Consider the following 16,045-nt stretch of genomic DNA (forward strand, 5'->3'; position numbering starts at 1 on the left):
CTGGTGGGGATGAGTCCGCCTACAGGTGGGAGACTGATCATCTGGTGACCTGGTGCGGTCTGAACAACTTGGAGCTCAACGCTCTAAAGACAGTGGAGATGGTTGTGGATTTCCGGAAGAACGCAGCCCCACCAGCCCCTATCACCCCGTGTGACTCCCCCGTCGACGCGGTGGAGTCCTTCCGCTTCCTGGGCTCCATCATATCCCAGGACCTCAAGTGGGAGCTGAACATCAGCTCCATCACCAAGAAGGCTCAGCAGAGGATGTACTTCCTGAGGCAGCTGAAGAAATTCAACCTGCCAAAGACAATGATGGTGCACTTCTACACAGCCATCATTGAGTCCATCCTCTGCTCCTCCATCACGGTCTGGTACGCTGCAGCCACAGCCAAGGACAAGGCCAGGCTGCAGCGCATCATTCGCTCTGCTGAGAAGGTGATTGGCTGCAATCTGTCGTCCCTCCAGGACTTGTTCGCTTCAAGGACCCTGAAGCGAGCAAGAAAGATTGTAGCCGACCCCTCTCACCCTGGACAAAAACTGTTTGTGCCACTCCCATCTGGCAGGAGGCTGAGGTCCATCAGGACCAAGACCTCCCGACACATGAACAGCTTCTTCCCTTCCGCAGTCGGGCTCATTAACAGAGCCCGGGACCCCCACTGACTGTCATCCCCAGGATAAATTCCTACCGGTCACTCCCCTGCATCCCTTCGATCCGTATTTCACTCGACACTTTTACACTACACATCTTACTTGTTTATAGTTCTGTTATCTGTTATCTGTTCGTTGTTTACAGTCCTGTTATCGGTTCGTTTGTGCACTTTATTTTATATTTTATTTTATATTTCACTTTATTTTATATTTCATCCTTATTCTGTTTCACTTTATTTTATATCTTACTTTATTTTATATCCCAATATTAATATTATTTTGTTTCTACTTGCACTGATTGTTGTTGTTGTTGTTGATTGTTAAATGTTAAGCACCTTCCCGTCATGTCAAATTCCTTGTATGTTCAACATACCATGGCAATAAACGGTTCTGATTCTGATTCTGATTCTGATTCTGAACATAATTGCACTTACTTTCTGGTACTGTTGTGGCATAACTACCAGCTCACCCTGCAACTCTTCCCACACGACAAGAGGAGGAAAGAAAAGAAGAAAGAAAACTTGCCAAAAATGTTGTAGAACTTTGCTCTCCGAGGAGATGGGCAGAAGAAGGAGATCTCTCTTGCTTCACCTTCATATTATGTTTCATTTTTACTTTTTAATAGAAGTGTCAAGAAGCTCTCAGGGGTCCTCCACTTGTGGGGAAAGAGAATTAATTGGAGGATTAGAGCTACATAAACCCTCTACCCTGTCTTGACTTATAACATGGCTTTAGGGTCTGCAGTACTTCTTCTCCTGACTGCTGACTGTGTGTGTGTGTGTGTGTGTGTGTGTGTGTGTGTGTGTGTGTGTGTGTGTGTGTGTGTGTGTGATGGAATCAGATTAAGAGAGACAGAGAACCAAAGAAAGAGAGCATTCATCAATTCGTCAGAAATTGTGAGATTGATTAGGTATTACTTTACTATATTTACATTACTCTGATATTTCTGTTGCAGTTGTGCATTTTATTTTTGTATTTGCATAGCGATAACTTGTCTCCTCTAAATGTGAAGCAAGTAAGCTTTTGCCATAAATGACTGTGAGCAAGCTATTTTGATAAGCACTGGCCAGAAGTGGAAGTAATGAATCACATTTACTTTGAAAAAAGACGAGGTAAGTACACTACAGGCCAGCAAGATGATGAACATCATGGCTATTATTTGTTTGGTGGGAGTTTTTTTCAGTATGGATTTAATTTAGTAATAATAGTAACATATTCTGCCTGGTGAGGTGCTCTTCCTTTGATCTGCGGAGGGAACTAAACCATATCACCTAATTAATAACTTGCTAGCTATCTTGCTAACGCCAGCTGCGAGTAAAATCAGCTATGCTTCAGGAAGCTTAAGCTCTTTGATGGTTTGAATTGAATGTTTGGTAGCAGGTGGCTCTGATTACAGGGTATTCCTCCATGGAAGAACATATATTCTTCTATAGAGGACAATCTGGCAGGTGGCCTTCGGCTGAACCCTTCATACTACGCTCTCGCCATCTTGTTTTTACAATGCTGTGAGGGAGGTCGCTCTTGATGCTACAAGCGACAAAAGCAACAAAAAGGCCAGGTACATTCTTACAGAGTCACTGTTGAAGTGTTGCTATAGCACTCTTTGATATAATAATTTTTTTAGATGGAACGGAACAGGGTGAAACAAAAATATATAATTGGTTGGCTCTACCTTGAGTCATTGGACTGCTGAAAATGTTGAGACCATCTCAGCTTTAATTTGTAGCATGTCACGTACGCCCCACAGCGACAAGTGTCAGGTGTCAGTTTGTAGCCTCATGCCAGCGGATTCCATTGACAATGACATGTAGCCTGGTGCTGTAGCTCCTAGTGGGAACGCCGAGTTAAAGTTTAAATGCAGGGAGGGCCAACAGGTTCAAAGGGAGGAAGCCATTACGTCCTTATGTCTTTAGATAGCAAATAGTTGTTTGCTGTTATATTAATGTTCAAAATCCCTTATGTAGAACATTGAAGTATTTTTTATTCAAAGTATTGCACTTCGCTACGTTTCAGGTTACATCTGTAACAGAGTAAAAAGAAAAGTTGCATTAAAAAGTGCTGATAACTTGAGTTGTGTAAGGGTGGAATAAAAGGAAGGAGCCGAATCAACCGCAGAAGAGGAGAAGCTGTTGGTGTGTCTGCAGACCTCCATGTCCGGAGAGGTGATGCATTCTGTCAACTGTTTTAAAGCAAATAAACATCTAAATCGCTTGATCAATAAACCTGTTAAATATGCAAGCAAGAATTGTGACTTCAGCTCACAACTGCTGGTTGACACAGTAATGCAACACTCTTTCAGGAATGTGAGTTTTCCCTGTTCACAGCAGTCAATAGCAGAAATGCTGGTACATCTCAGCCCTCACCAAGATGTGACTGGACCAAGAGAAGTGAAATCTGACCGGAAGTTAAAAACTGGGGGACACACATGCAGGTGACAAGTGATGTGCTACACATTCATGTCACTGGTTTCATACTATACCACTGATCTACGAGTCAACATGGCTGTAAACAATGCTTGTTTCAAGAAAAAATGGTTTTGCAAATGTTTTGACAAAGGAATGCATTCAACACATTGCCCTCAATGCATTTCATAAGAAACCCTGCATGTAAATTTAACTTAGTAAAGAACTAGACAGGGCATCTGTAAGATTTATTTTTGTCATGTGACAAGAGTTCGTCATGTGTTCCTGTCGGCAGCAACTAGTTTGATAATCACCAGCTGGGCACGCAATGAGCTTCATCATAGTGTCCTTGTTATTTTTGCTGTAACATTTGGAGCAATGAAGTTGGATAATCGCCTTCATGCTTTGAAGGCTTTGCTCCCAGTGAACCAAATTATATATATTACCCCTTCACTGTGCCCCCTTCTGATGTAATTTGCACCCTCCAACCCAGCAGTGGGAACCACTGTCATGATCTAAGGCAGAATGTTGTGAAAGTTTCTCAGCAAAGCAGTGTTTTCCACAAGCTTTGGACAGAATTGCAATCATATGAGATTAATAGGAGGATATAAACATTGTAAAAAAGATGTATGCATATTTAACGGACACAAACTGAACATACAGATGGATATTAGTATGCTGCAGGAATAGTTTGAAAAGTTTCGATGGACGTTCGAACTAGTCTCCATTGGAATCCCTTGTTCCTGACTGAAGCCGTCCACAGCTGCTTCACACTAAATAAGATAGCTACAAACAGACACCATTTCAGCCTGCCTGGGGTGACTGTTGGATACTTAAAGATAGATTTGGGGTGGAATATAACTGTAAGGTTAAAGGGAAAAAAGTCAGATATGTAGTTACTCGTCTGTTTATATCCAGACGAGTGACAGCCGTTTTTGAGGTGAGGACGGCTTGTTCCAGAGTGTGTCATTTTGACAACCATTGGCTAGTTTACAATGCAATTTAATATGGACGTTCATGATATCCAGAGCATGTACAACTTTTCACATATGAAGAAAGACATATGATGGATATGCGATGCATGACCTTTCCTCTAGCACCATTCACTTGACATTGCTAAACAAAACGAATGCTCTGTATTCTGTTCCTTTCAAATCCGGAGACTATTGTAGCCTAAAGCAATGATGAGGAGCAGGTGATAGAGGTCTACTAAGCTCAATTCTTTCTAACACCAAACTCTAAACTAGCCGTCTTCAGACCAGTAAGAAAACTAAATACGGAACCTTTTACCAGGGAAAAGTAATGAACATGCCCCAACACGCTTGTTGTTCCACTAATAATTAATCAGTGACTTTTTAGCTAATTTTCAAACACCACTTACAGATAGCCAACTTCAATAACTTTATTAGTTGCAAACCATGACAACAACAAATTCCCAGTCATGTACATGCTAATGTCACCTGACTTCCTCATTTGCGCCTGTCATAATTCCTACGGCTGCTAGAGGGCGCTATCACTTGGACGTAAACAAATGTCGTTTTGGGTCACTAGCTGAAATGAATGATTTTGTTGCTATTTTTGGAGATAGTCACTCAGAGGGGATATTATATGCTTAGAGCCATTATTTAGCCTCCATGGAATTCATCTTTATGATGAACTATCACTTTAACATTAAAAGACAAGGGTAGTGTAAATATGACTGTGTGTTTCAGTGACTAACAGAGAAAGGCATATACTTGGTGGAAAGCAGAGAACATCTTTGGAATGGTAAGACCCGACAAAGCATGGTTGGAAGAGCTGGCAATTAGAATGAGTTGATCGCAGATAAGACTTATTAATGGTCTCCAGCAGCGAGGTGTTGGCTCCCAGAGGGGCCAGCAGTGCTGCCAGGTGAAGCTCTGTGCTCAGCACGGTGGACTAGTCATTGCTGGAGTCTGAGCGGAAGGAATTTCTGTTGAACCTGCAAATTGTCTGGATTTGTGGAGAATTAGACCAGATGTCAGGCATTAAGAATAACTATATAGAAATAGCCAATCTTCTTGTTCATGGTCTTGTTTACTGATGTAGGTCATAAAGAGTCATCAGTGTTAAACTGAAACTGTTTCATAACCAGTTAAAAGTTCCATGTAGTAACTTTAAGCTGAGCTCTCTGATTTGGCTTCACTTGCTATATCTGATGTAAAATCCAGTTCGTTCGACCAGTGATGAGATATCCTGAAGAAACAAGACAACTTATTTTAAATTGTACATGTATTTGACTCTCACTATATTAAGTGTTTACTAAGTTTCCTTTTCACACTGTTAATTCAAATTGATGCAATTACAATTCACGTTATATTTATCTCGGTGGTTTTTGCAGAGCACTGAGATTAAGTCTTCACAGCTGAAATGTCCCCTATCTTTTTTCCATTGAAAAGCACTTAGCCTCAGATAGAAATCTGTGCTCAGTTAGATATTCATGCTATGTAGCTTGATTGTATCTCCTATGGAAATCTCACAGTCTGCTTTGGCATGCCTGCAATAAACACAAATTGTTTATGTGTGCTGCATCTCATCTGTGTGAACATAGCCAGATAAACGATCATTCCCACTGCTGTGCTTTCTTTGCATTTTGTGGGCCACTTCCCTTGAAGTCTGCATTTCAAGACCAAATAAATCAGAACATGTCGACAAGGTTGTTTCTTTTCCAAAGGCTGCAAAACATGCATAAAAAAATAGTTTTACCCAAATAAGGACACAAATGGCTTATGCTTTTCTGGTGTTTGTTTATTTTAAGCACAAATTGAAAATGTGCACAAAAGAAAGTGTATGAAAATACACTCAGTGACAATGAATCTCTGAGCTGATATGAAGCGAATTGAATTTCCAGATTGATTTGCATTTTCCAATTCTAAAGACAGCGCTAAAATAGTTTCATAGTCACAAAGAATCCAAAAGAGGGAGCAGGGAAGCAAAAATGAAAATGAAGTATATGCTAGAGTCTTGTGAGGGCTTCATCCTCTCCCAGGATGCATTGCGTGGTGACTGAAAGTTTTGGACTTGCTGCAGACTTCCAGTGAGTCTCGATGCTTTCCTCACTTCCTTAAAAAGGTAGGGTTGGTATTCTTTTTCAAAACATTTTTGTTAAATGTGTGGAATTTTCTTCCACAAGCTGCTAGCTCGACATGTGCGAGGCATGTGACTAACGCAAGCATTAGTTTTTCGAATTATTTTCAATTGTGTTTAAATAGGGGGGGCTGTCGCTCTGAGTAGAGCGGGTCGTCTTCCTATCAAATTTACCTCAGAGGGCTTTACAATGTGTCCCACATACGACATCCTCTGACCTTGGACCCTTTCATCAGAAAAGGAAAAGCAGAAAAGGAAAAACTCCCTTTAAGATGGAAAAAAAATGTGGGACAAAATTTTGTTTGTAAGTTATTAACAGTAGAATAGCATCTAATTAGTATATTTTGGGTCTGATATGACATTGTACTTGATTTCTAATTAAAATATATTATCTCTAATGTGTCAGTGTGTATTATGATCTCCTATTTGGTTTCTAATGAGTATACTATGGTATAATAGTGTCTAAGTAGCCTGTATTTCAACGATTCAAGGATAATTTATTGTCATTATACAACACAGGAATGTACAGCGAAATGCAGTTGTAACTCATTTGCTACACAGGAAAAACAAAACAAAAACAGTCTATTCCTGGGGTGCATTTTTACAAATTTCATCAGGAGGAATACAAACAGCAGCAACAAAACAATTATCTGTGCAGATAATATGTCAAAGATAAAAAATTGTCTTATAAAAGATTTTGGGTCTAATGCTGTTAGGATTCCCGTCTGTGTGCTCCTCTGTTGTTTTCCCCTGTCTGTTGTTATTGTTATGTAGGGCCATGTGCTTATGTTTTGTTTTTGTGTCAGCCGGTTTTCACCCCTGTGTTCCGCCCACAACAACGCCCCTCGCCGCAGCTGTTACCCATTCCGGTGATCGCCACCTGCTGTGGTTAAATACCACATGGTTTCTCCGACGCGCCGTCAGTCCGTCCAGTTACCAGTCTGGTCTCCCGTCCGGTACGTAAGTCGGAACTCCAAGACACTGCATATCTAACCAATCCTCTGTTTGCTGTTTCCTCTGCCGCTCAGCGCCGAAGCCCTGTGTCCCTTTCACTTTCTCGGACCCCCCACACAGTCGTGCCGACCTGGCCGTGAGAGAGAGCGGTTGAGTTGCCCTCCCGTCTCCGAAGACTACCTGTACCGGCATCGGTCGAGTTTCCCTCCCGAGTCCGGTGGCGAAGGAGTGACCTTTTGTCCACCGGACACTTTGCCGTGTTTTGTTTGTTTTACCTTGGTTTAACCTCCTGCATCTATAAATAAAGTGCTTTGCTGGATGTAACCTGCTGTGTGGCGTGCATTTGGGTCCACCTCGACATCATCCCATAACAAATGCAGCATTATATGCGGTTTCTGATTACATCGTAACTAGGGTAGGCTATAGCTGTGTTTGTTCACTGACTAATAAAGAACATTACTTCTAGTTTTGGTTTAATTGATATTGATTTGATGCAAAGTCCAGCTTATCTACATCTTATTACTGTACCGCAAAATGAAGGTCGACCAATAAAACTAAGAACGAAGTAAACCTACATTGGAAGTTTATTTTAACAACACACTGTATGCATATAACAAGCAGAAACTGACTTGGCGTCCATGACACGTCCACAACTGTCGCTAGAGGGGTACCTAGAGCATGATGGGCCACTGCCCAAGTGTCAGTATTTGCCGAATTGGAAGGGAGAATTTGTTGAACACACTCACTCACACATATTGGCAGTTTAAAGTGTTCTGTGAACTATTGACTTTGTATGTGCGAAATCGTTATTGAATATCAATGAAAAATAGTTCATGATTCATAGTGAGTACATAATAACCCTAATAACCCTGTCACCTTCTGTCCAGACAAGGTTGTATAATGTCAACACCTGAATCCGTCTGTCTGTATTTTCATGCCTGTTTTTTATCTCTTGTGTATTACCCAAAAGACTTTTCATCTTTTGAAATGACTTCCTGTTGACTTACTCCTCCTCTTGTCTCGGTGCATCAACTGCAGGCATTCTGTCGTTTGTGTTCCTTGAAGATGAAATGGAAAACACTTTATGTTCATTCAGATTTTATGTTGTGAAGTAAATAGTCCCATTTTCTCACTTCTCTATTTTATGGAAGCTACCTTGAAATCCTATTCTTTCTAATAAGTGGTTTCATAGAATATGGAGGGTGTATGTTAACACTTGCAAAAACTTGCATAGAACTGTAAAGCACTTGCATAACCATAAAAACCAAGAGACCAAATCAATTAATTCTATTTTTACCACAACTACTGTTTGTTCCAGAGGACAAACTGAGGCTTTTAATTTGTTTCTATACAATTCAATAGGAATTAAAAAACTCTTGTGTTGTCTTCCAGTGTTTAATTATCAGTCACACTTAAAAACAAGCCCATGTAACTTCTGTTGAGCTGTGGCCAGTGCTAATTCCTGGATAACAATACTTTAACATACTGTAGCACAAGTTCAGAGTAGTCACCAAGTCAGCAAACTCCCCAGTAACACTAGCTAACGTTAGCCACCATATGCTACTGACAGTACCAACAAGTGATTTCAGTTAGCTTAACTTGCTATATTAATGGTGTCTCATTGCTAACATTTATCCTATTTCAAGATACAATCCGCTCAATTTAGCTAAGAGACTCATTGTCACTCCCAGCTTGTCAAATACCGGCGCTTGGTCAGTGCCCCTCGGGGTCTGACACGGACACACTGAGGTACTCTTTAGGTTTTGTGAAACCAAGTTAATGTTGAGTTATTTTATCCTAGTTTCATTACATAACTTACATACTTAACCGACACCAGTTAGGTAACAAATATACTTACTTTACCTATTTTTTAACTCAAACCACAAATATGTGTTGCAAAATTAAACCTCCAAATTAAGTCAACATACTTTCGAAGTTTATTTTGAAAAGACACTATGCAATCATGACTGTCCCTCACTCCAAACTGATGCTAGAGGGTTACCTATTCGAGTTGTGAGTGAGAATATTTTGGATTAGAAGGTATAGCAGCCGGTGAAATATGCCACAGGTCACTGGGAGGATCAGATGCAGCATCCCACCCATTTAAAATACAGCAATAAGGCTGCAGTGGCATTGAATGGATCAATGCTCCATTCTTTTTCTGAATAGTTCCACTTTTGTTTTATCAGAGGAATGAATGCTCTTTATTTTGTTTAGAAGTTAGTCTTGCTTCAAATGGAGCTAGTTATGTGTTTTTACTTTTGCTGTTTAACAGTACATGTCTATATATTCATACAAATGTGTTTTCAAACCTGAAATCCTCTCCGACTGGGATCTGAAAAGTGACACTACAGGAGACACTTTAAAGCACCCTTTCAGTCTTCCAACCACTCAAAGTCACACACATATTCATACACTCATAGCAGAGGCTACGATACAAGGTGCCGCATGCTCATCAAAATCTAAATTAGCTCATTCACACACAATGGCACAGCCTTTGGGAGCAATATCATGCCCAGCACTAACACTAACCTTTTTATTTTGCATGAAGGAGCTGTATTCACAGCCCATTGAAATGCACAAATGCTTATATTTTTCATATGCTTTAATTGAGCCATGGTGTTGTCCATTTGGATTACTGGTTCATTAGAAATAAGCCAATAATACACAGCTGTACCAGATGATTGGATTGCCATCTGAGCTTGTTGCAGCATTACTATTTACAACTTAACAAGCAGAAATAGCATGTCTATGTATAATCCCATTATAGTTTAACATGCCACATTAGAACACAACAGAGGTCTTAGACTGAATGGGATACACATTATTATTAGGACTGATTTATAAATACAAAAACATGTCCACTAATTCAAATGTTAATTATCTTTTCAAATACAGTTGATAATTAGACAAAGATTATCATTTAATTTATCATTTACTTTCACTCCCAACTCCATAATTAACTATCTTTGTGTACACATGGTTAAGGAGCTGTAGGATGTTCATTTTAGACGGATGTGCCTTGAGCACCAGAACCCATCCACTAGCTGAATACACCTTGCCTTGTTTGTTTGATTCCATTTCACCACAACACCTGAAATAAACATGAATGCATGACAATGAAACCTGTATGTCATATAAGGCCTAGGGACACAGGGCTGATATATAGGCTGTATATAAAGTCAGAAAACCATTGACATTTACATCAATGGTGAATCAAGAGCCACCAATTTACTTGACCTGCTGTCTTTGGTCTGTTAATGAAGCTGGAATAAGCACTCTCCACAGAGAAGGCCCCACTGAGACATTCTGCTAACCAACGCGTTTTCTCTCCCAACTGGTCAAATGCCAGCTCGTGGGAACTTCCGGTTCAGCATGTGAGAGGAACGCAAGCCCAAGAGGTGGCACTTTGCTTTTTCAATACTTATCGTCAGTTCTTGCACAAGTGCCGCTTAACACTACCCCGTGTTATAATGTTAACTTGGAACTGTTTAACCTTATTTTTTTCAAACAAATAGCTTACAAGCTATGAAAAAAGCCAACAACTATACTACTGCTATCCACGCTGCTGTGGATAAGGGCGCCGCCATGTTGGAAGAGCAGCCTGACTCTGCCAACAAATAGCCTGCAGATCTGGAAAGACTTTGCTCTAAGCTTATCACAGATGTAACACTTTCCACCATGATAAAAGAAGCTTTGAACACAGCTTTCAGACCTTTCTGTTCTTCTCTGTATCAATTAGAACTGGAGGAAACAATAGTCATTGATACATTTCTCTGCAATTTTGACAACCTATCAATAAGCCCAGAAACTGTATGTGCACTTAATGCACCAATAGTAAGAAATAGTTTGAGCTATTACAGCTTTGCAAAGCAGTTAATCTCTGGCCTTGACGGGTACGCTACTGCATTTTTTTGAAAATTCTGTGGAAATCTGGCCTCCATAGTTCTAAATGTATTCAACAGTGGCGGGCCACGCATTTTATACCTGGGCCTTCTGTGCTGTCCTACTGTGCTGTCATTATCACAGCTACGGTTATTCGTTTCTAGGGGTGTAACAATACACGTATTCGTATTAAACCGTTCGGTACGAGGCTTACGAACCGAACAATACGTTTGAATAATACTAGTGCATTTAGAAACTGCAGAAGCTTAAATTGTGGGAAATATAATGTTTTCGGTGGACTGCGCTCATGTAACAGACAACAGGCTGTGACCTTTTGAACCCGGAACAATAACAAAAAACAGCTGAGGCCCCGCGTGTGTTCAGGGAGGCTAAGCTAAACTAGCTTAGCGGGGAAACAACAGCAGTTAGCTGTTCCCTACTGATTCAAACAGAGAATCAAATGTCCGAAATAACCCCACGATGAAGGGATGCTTCGTCATTAACAGACAAGTCAGAATCAATGTAATTAACACAATGACAAGAACAAACTCATAAGAACTAGTCACATATATGTATATGACAACAAAGCAACAAATCAATCCAGCAACACTGCAGCGCTAGAGCCATTCATATTATTCATAAAAACGACATGATAGACAAATGAACACAGTAGTAACGCTACTAGGGTTGGGTACCGAAACCCGGTGCCAATATGGCACCGGTACCTATATGACCAGTACCTACTGGACCGAAACCCAACGCAGATTTCGGTGCTTCCTTTCGGTGCCTGAGCCGATTGAAATACTTTTTTTAACACTACTCTGATGACTCCGTCCTGGCAGCAGGTAACGATAGCTACCGTTTGTATAGCTACAGTAGCTAGTTAGCCATCAACCTTTTAACAGAGAAAATGCCGAAAGGTAAACGGTCAAAAGTGTGGCTGTTTTTATTTTGAAAATCCGTTGCTCACTGGCAGCGGTGGAGGAATGGAGACTACTGGACATCGCTGCGGTAAAGTCAGCAGACACTCAGGTCTCCGTGGTCAACTCAGCAGACACTTACATGTTAGTGACCTATACGCTGAAATTCACGGTAAACGCATTCAAACGGCACAGATCGGGAGCGAGCGAAGGACTTTGAAAGTTAGCGGAAAGATTTAACGTGAGACAACATCCGGTTTCTTCAGAGGAACATCCGGTTTTCAGAATAAGATGCCAACAAAGTATGAATTAAATTCACATTAAGTATAAAACATGCTACCTGCATCTCGTGAGTTAAAGGGAAAATACACCTACATTGTGCGTAAGTGTGTCTTTATTCTTTGATCGCTGGGTAACCATCATCACCTCTGAGTTACAGCATTATATTGATGAACAGTAGAGCTGCATTCACATGCTCTGACTGTCATGAAAACACAACACACGCATTTTGGTGCTGAAACATTTCACATGAAGTCACACACTGAGCACAGATAGTGAAGCGATATAACTGCTACTGTGTAAAGGGAATACTGCTGTTAAAAAGAACCTTATTTGTTTAAAGTGTTTGCAAACCAAATGTTATTGCACTTTTGTTCATATAGCAGTACTTTTAAAATAAAAGTGCACAATACACTACCTTTGAATTAATTATTGAACTTTGCCATAACAATGAGATTAATCGCAAAAAATCCATGCGATTAATCGCGATTAAAAATTGTAATCGTTGCTCAGCACTAATATGTATAGTATACTTTAAACAGTTAAATATATTGTTAAATTTGAAGTAAAAAAATTTGACTTGGCAATGAAAAAAGTATCGGTTCAGGCACCGTTTAGGCACCGGTATCGTTTTAAAAGTATCGTTTTAGCACCGGTATCGGAAAAAACCCAAACGATACCCATCCCTAAACGCTACTGCAGATGTAAAAAAACAAAAGCAGTAAAGTTGCTGTTCACTTAAAGACAAAGTCCATCCTCCTTTCTTTGTTAACAAAGCCAATGAGTGTTAAAAAAACAAAGCTAGGTAAAACAAAAAAAGAATCTACACCAAGCAAAACGCTAAAAATGTCATAACTTCTCTTACATATGTTTCAACCTGAACTCTTACTAAACACTAAGATCTGCTAGCTAGCTTTCTGTTTGACAAAAGTCACGCTGGCCCACTGACCAATCACAGCGCACGTTAATGCAGACGTACTGTTGGGGAAAATCTAAATGACTAATGATAAGGTGTGCTTAAAAAGCTTGGTGTCCTTATGTGTCCTTGTTGTGTGAACTTCCTCTGACATTAGGCGCCACAGTTACAAGCACTGCTTGTAATGGTAAATAAAGTTGTAGACGGTGTCAATACTTCATGGCATCTTCCGATAATCAAAGTGACCATTGATCTAATGAGTGACCCTCGATATGGCGTCCTGCTAGACTTAGCGGGCTTCCTTTTGTCAGTCAAGAAGACGACCACTGTCTATTCTTCTTGGGTGTCAAGGCTTGCTGAGAGGGACCTCTCGGCAGGATGCTCTGAAGTAGAAAGATAACAAAGAACTGTGGACCTTCATTGAAGACCAAATGTTCTAGTGAAGTTACAAACCCTTTGTTCTTTTGACGCCATATGTATTGTATTGTGTATGTGTCACCTCCTGTGACAGAATGCTAAAAACGTATATATACCAGTGTCTCAGAGCCAGATCTCTGAGCAGTCTTGGCACGTTGTTGTATGTGTTCAACCCTGTCTCCTTCTTTGCAAAGAATAAATGTTAACTGATTAATGATTTTCCATCGGTCTTGCGTGCATTTTTCTAACACGTACTTAGGGTGTTAGGCTACCTCGGTACCACTGGCACATCAAAGAATACGCCCAACATGTCAAACTTAAGATCTGATTGGTTGAAGACTATGACAATCAATATCGTCCCCATTCACTTAAACTGCAAAGGCTCTCTAGCGGGCATCGGGCCTCTCTCCTTACATAGAAAAATAGGGGCTGAATCTGATTGGATAAAAGCTCTACCTAAAACAAGCTGTACTGGAAGCAGCACCGCAGGCTGGAGGCAGAGCAACAGAGGAAGACAGGAGCTGTACAACGAGAAAATAAGCTAATGGGAAAAATTATTATATACATGTAGTGTAAATTGTAAAGTGTAAAAATTATTAAATTATAAAATAGCTATAACTTTGTGATTCTGTTTAGGGCAGCGGAGAAGGCTTAGCTGGCCCTGACGGCCCACTAGTATTGAATGAGTCCATGAAGTGGGGTTCTCTGCCAACCACTCTAACACAAGTTACAATCTTTTTATTACTTAAAGTAACTGAGAGGAACTTTTAACTACTTATTATTTAACAGTCTCAATTTAATACTGGCTCTTTATGACCCACGTAAGTAAGAGACCATCAGCGAGAACATTGCCTATTTCTATATAGTTATTCTTAATGCTTTTCATCTGTATCACCGGGTCGGATTCTGGTGAAATCAGCTCCGTCGAGAGGCAGAGAGCAATAAAATGCGAGGTTTTCTAAAGAGATTCTGGTGCTCAGAAAGACACTTTCATCCACAGGGACGGCCAAAATCAACACAAAATGAAAGTACCTTCGAGTAACTTTATAACAGGCAATAACTGCACAAATTGCAGATTTCCAGCTTTGATTTACTCGTCTCTAACCTTTTCCCCATCTCAAAGTACATTTTTCTACTTATAAAATGTGGTCTCAGTTAAGTTCAGCAACACTTTAAATTCAAAACCCCATCTGTCTTTGCCCCACTATCAAGTAAAGATAAGATAGACTTTATTGTCCCAAAGGAAATTTGTCTTGGAAACCTACATACAGTGTCTGCTGTTAAAACAATACAAATAACATATTGCATACATACATTACATACACAGACTGTCGCCAGTCCACATACCCGCACACACAGTACCTACAGTACATGCAAAAGACTGCAACCAGCCAACAAATACATTTCACACTGCCCATTGTACAACACACCTGTAGTGTATAGTTATGATAATAAAAATGAATACAAATCGGTGCCTGATAGTGTGAATATTTTGCCCCATCAAAAGGGTATATTTTCACATAAGTGGAATCATCTTATGACACTACATACACATACACTGATAAACAAAACTATCCTGTGTCCTGTACCATACCCATTTTAGTAAGGCAAGACTTACCAAGACCCATCAGCTGCAACCCACTGGATAATTTTTTCTGAACCGTCAGAAAAAAAAGGGGGGAAAAAAACTGCAATTTCCCAAAATGCCATACTTTCCTTTGTCAGGTGATAATGAGTTTGTCTTGAATACATTCAATATGTTAATATGATTAATATTAAATGTAAATGTATTTTTTCATATTGAATATACTATTTTCTGACATCAGGACATTGAAAGCACCAGGAGTATTCCTGGTGTCCTGGCCAGCTGATTGGCCAGGATTACCAGGCCATACTATTAATAAAAAAAACAGAAAAAACACCAAACAAAAGAAAGTTGCAGTTTCAACAACTCCTTATTCCAATGAATGGCATTTCACCTTCTAAGCATCTCATAACTGAACCTACCACCTGCCCAGAGCCCTGTGCTACCAAGCAGGATTTGGAGTTAGCTAGGTAACTTCAGGCTTAACCCTGGATTGTCAGTCCTACGACTGTAGTTCCCTTTTTACCGGGATAGATCGCCACGGTAAATTATGCTGCACACCTAACCTGCTAAGGAGATTATGTTGGAGATGAGAGAGAAACTCATACAAAATAACTGCCTACTGACCAATAAAAGCTTTTATGGGATCGTAAAATGATACCACATAAATACGACAAATAAAGTAGTAATCCAGGCTAAGAGCAACACAGTTTAAACCAAATGCAAATGGAGAAAGGACAGCTGGCAACAAATTGCTGACTGTGTGAATGTTTAACATGCTTCGATCACTTTCCTCATCTGAAGATCTGACTATAATTACATGTGTGTATTTTGATAAATTAATGTGTTGCATAGATGTATTCTTATGGTGTGTATGACAACATTTTAGCCATATTCTTTCAGCTGCAACCCCGGCAGCGTGAAACTGACTTGGG

The sequence above is a fragment of the Pholis gunnellus genome, assembly GCF_910591455.1.
Source record: "Pholis gunnellus genome assembly, chromosome: 20".
Lineage (NCBI taxonomy): Eukaryota > Metazoa > Chordata > Actinopteri > Perciformes > Pholidae > Pholis > Pholis gunnellus.